This window comes from Bos indicus x Bos taurus, chromosome 28, assembly GCF_003369695.1.
Source record: "Bos indicus x Bos taurus breed Angus x Brahman F1 hybrid chromosome 28, Bos_hybrid_MaternalHap_v2.0, whole genome shotgun sequence".
Classification (NCBI taxonomy): Eukaryota; Metazoa; Chordata; class Mammalia; order Artiodactyla; family Bovidae; genus Bos; species Bos indicus x Bos taurus.
The window spans coordinates 25,521,518-25,525,215 of NC_040103.1; positions in this window are offsets into that span (position 1 = coordinate 25,521,518).

A 3,698-nucleotide genomic window follows, 5' to 3' on the forward strand; every position below is an offset into this window, starting at 1 on the left:
AAACACTGTCATAAATAGGATGCTTATTCAGCTTGCTTGAGACTTCGTGCATAACCAATTTGAAAAATAAAAATTTGAACAGTATTTGGTGAACTGTAAAAAAGTTAGCCAGTTAATTAGAAAGGAACTGAAAAAAAATTGTGTCTGTTAGAATACAGTATCTAATGCAGTGGTTCCCAACCCTGGCTGCGTGGTCAAACCACTTTTAGGAGGTTTAAAAATAATCATGCCAGATCCTATTCAGGCCAATAAAATCAGAGTTTCAGGGGCTCGGACATCAGCGTTTAAAAACCACCCAGGATCGAGAACCACTGTTCGAACCATGTAATTAGTTATTTCTCTCACTGGTGAAGTTTTCATTGTTCTGAATTGCTAGGGAGGAAAAACTTCTCTCTGCTCTCTTTTGTGTTTGAGAGCCTACTATTAAACGGATAGATTAGCAAAAGAAAAGGATTCTAATTGAGTTAGAGGATGTTCACAAAAATGTGACTTCCAGGAGTGGTTAGAATTTGGGGGTTGTTTACCATCTTGCTGGGGAATGGGGGCGAAGGACACTTAAACTGACTTAGTAGGGGAAGCTGTGGGGAGAAAAGAGCACTAATGGGAAAGTGGGTGACTTTTAGGAAAGATAAAGGGTCCTTAGGAGAACAGGTGGTAGATAGGAGCACTCTGTAACCAAAGTCCGTTTAGGTGTTAACGCCAGTTTCTCATGGTGATGAGTTAATCCTTCCAGTTTGCTCCCTGTGAGGGGATTTAATGGCAGTGGAGTTCTGGGACGCTCTGCATTTAGGCAGACAGGATTTCAGGAACTCAAATGCATTCTATTAAAAATTTTATGCCACAGTGATGTATTCTGGATCCCTTCAATGTGGATCAAGTAGCTGGAATATTCTAATTACCCTCTGAGTTAGCAAAGTCTTTAATTCCTTTTATATTCAGCTGAATCTGGACATACATAAAGGCCCTCTCCAGCAGGTTTATATGCACCTGGATTGAAATGTAACATTTTACAGTTTCAAATCAGATAAAGGCAGAGTGAGGAAAATATGCACCCTTAAACAACATTGTTTTTTAGGCTTGAGGTCTTCTGTGAGCGTAATTCTTAAGTCACTCCGCTGATCAAAATCTTTTAGTGACTCAATTGCAGGAAAAGTTCTAATTCTTTATTACACAACACCTTCAGCTCCAGTTAGCCAGACTCCTTGGAGAATTCATTCCCTTATGCCAGCCCTTCAGTTAAGACTCTCCAGGCCATTTTTGTCTGGCACCATCTCCGTATCTTAAGTCAAAGTGTTACATGTCCCTTTGTTATGTTGACAAGTCATGCCAGGCACGTCTCCAAGACTGTTAACCCCACTTGTAGAAGACTTTTTAATTGTATGGACTTAGTATAGCTCATGGGGGTTCAGCCTGTTTTGTTTTGCTATACTTTGTGCTTATCTGCACATTAAAATATTTGAGAAAATGGATGACACTTATTTTCCCAGAGAGTGATTATAAAATTAAAGTGGCCTCCTTTAGAAGAAAAAACTGCCTACATGTAGTAACATTATGGTAAGAACTGTTAATGCAACTTAGAATAAAGGAAATAGACTAGATTCTAGGAGTCTTACAGGTCCTGGAGAGAAAGCAAGACAGCAGAGCAGGACCATGTGGACACTACAAGTTCTACAAATGCATTTGATAGTTGGCTCCCTTCCTAAGATAGGGAAACTGGGCCAGATAAGCTCTGAGACCCCTTCCATGATGAACAATTTGGTATCTAGATCATGATAACCTTACATTAGAAAAACGCCAGAAATGTCAAAGTACAGAATTTGTAGGGAGATGTGAGGGGGAGAAATCTAGAATGCATTTTGTGAAACTTCATAAACCAGGTTTTGTTAACAGCAAAGGCAAAGAAGAGAGAACTTGCTTATTTTATTCCGCACCACAAGAGATATCTTCATTTCTCCCACTTCCCTTCCCTGTCCCACATTAATTTGTTTTCACACACACATTCAGCATTTTCCTGAGTGCTTCTTGAGTGCTATTTTATTGGCCCTGGCCCTACCCTGAAGGAACTATAACCCAGAGCTGCTGCTAAGTCGCTTCAGTTGTGTCCGAGTCTGTGCGACCCCATAGACGGCAGCCCACCAGGCTCCCCCATCCCTGGGATTCTCCAGGCAAGAACACTGCAGTGGGTTGCCATCTCCTTCTCCAATGCATGAAAGTGAAAAGTGAAAGTGAAGTCGCTCAGTCGTCTCCGACTCTTAGCAACCCCATGGACTGTAGCCCACCAGGCTCCTCCATCCATGGGATTTTCCTGGCAAGAGTACTGGAGTGGGTTGCCATTGCCTTCTCCGATAACCCAGAGCACTGGTTCTCAAAGTGCGGTCCCCAAACCATCAGGATCAGTACCACCTGAAAACATAAATTCCAATCTTAGGCACTACCTCAAACATTCTGAATCAGAAACTCCAGAAGTAGGGCCCTAACAATTTTAACAAAATTTCCAGATGACTCTTAAACGCCCCTAAAGCTTGAGAACTACTACTCGAGACACAATTACGATACAATTTTAGCCCTGTGACAGCAGTTGCACCTGGCACCCTATGAGGTATGGACTTGAGAAATGATGACATAACTAACAACTGGCCTGTAGTTTTGACGTGAATTGTTCTTTGACCTCTCATTAGCTTATATAATAATTAGCTTATATATTATATAATCATAGCTTATATATTATATAATAAATATTTCCATTAGTTAACGTTAACCCTTCATATGACCAAAACCAGATCAGAATCTCTTTGAGGGCAAGAGGCTGTCTACTTGAATCCCTGATGTTTAAAAAGTATCCAGTGAATAAAAGGCACATAACGTTGTTACTGAAATCCTGCTTGACACACACTTATTAAAGGTCACATGACATATTCCTTCAAGTTGCAAGGCATTGATGTTTTAAGTATAATAAAGAGATATGGAAAATGCAACGGCCTACCTTGAATTTAATATGTTTCAACTTCATATGAAACAGTATCCAACTAATGCAAAAGAAACAACTTTGGCCTGGGTACGGACATATTTTTGCTACGCGCTTGTAACATAGCAGCAGATGATGTACACTGCTTCTATTAAAGTACAAGAATTTACACGCATGTCATACAAAGGGTTTACCTAAGAACTCATAGAATTCCTTAGCAATTCATAGAACTTCTACGGTCCTGAGGGTAGATCAAGATATGTTCTCTAACACTACTCTATCCGGAAACTAAAGTTAATTATCCAAAGAACTTAAGGGAAATGCTCTTCAGAGTTTCCAATCCGCAAGGAACGCTGGCGCTACATCCTAGGCACCCGCATCTCCACCAGTGGCACCCACACAGCTCACAGCTCTGCCCACGTGGTTTGAACACTTACCCGTTCAGGGCCAGCTTGCTAACATCACGTGACACACTTCACCGGCCCCCGTCTCTCATCTGTGACATCCCCAAAGGTGCCTGATTATTTTCTTTAAAGAAAGCTGTCGCCAATCTCCGATAAAAGAAAACAAGGACTTACAGGAACGTATCTTTTCTGATTTTCACTTCGAAGTTTTTACTCCCCTTTATGAGCAATTTTCCGGCTCTGCTTTTTCCTTATTGATCGGGCCTCTTCTTGGGCAGCTCCCCTGCTCTGGGTCTTTGAGAGCTTCAGGCACTGGCGGTTTGCGTCAC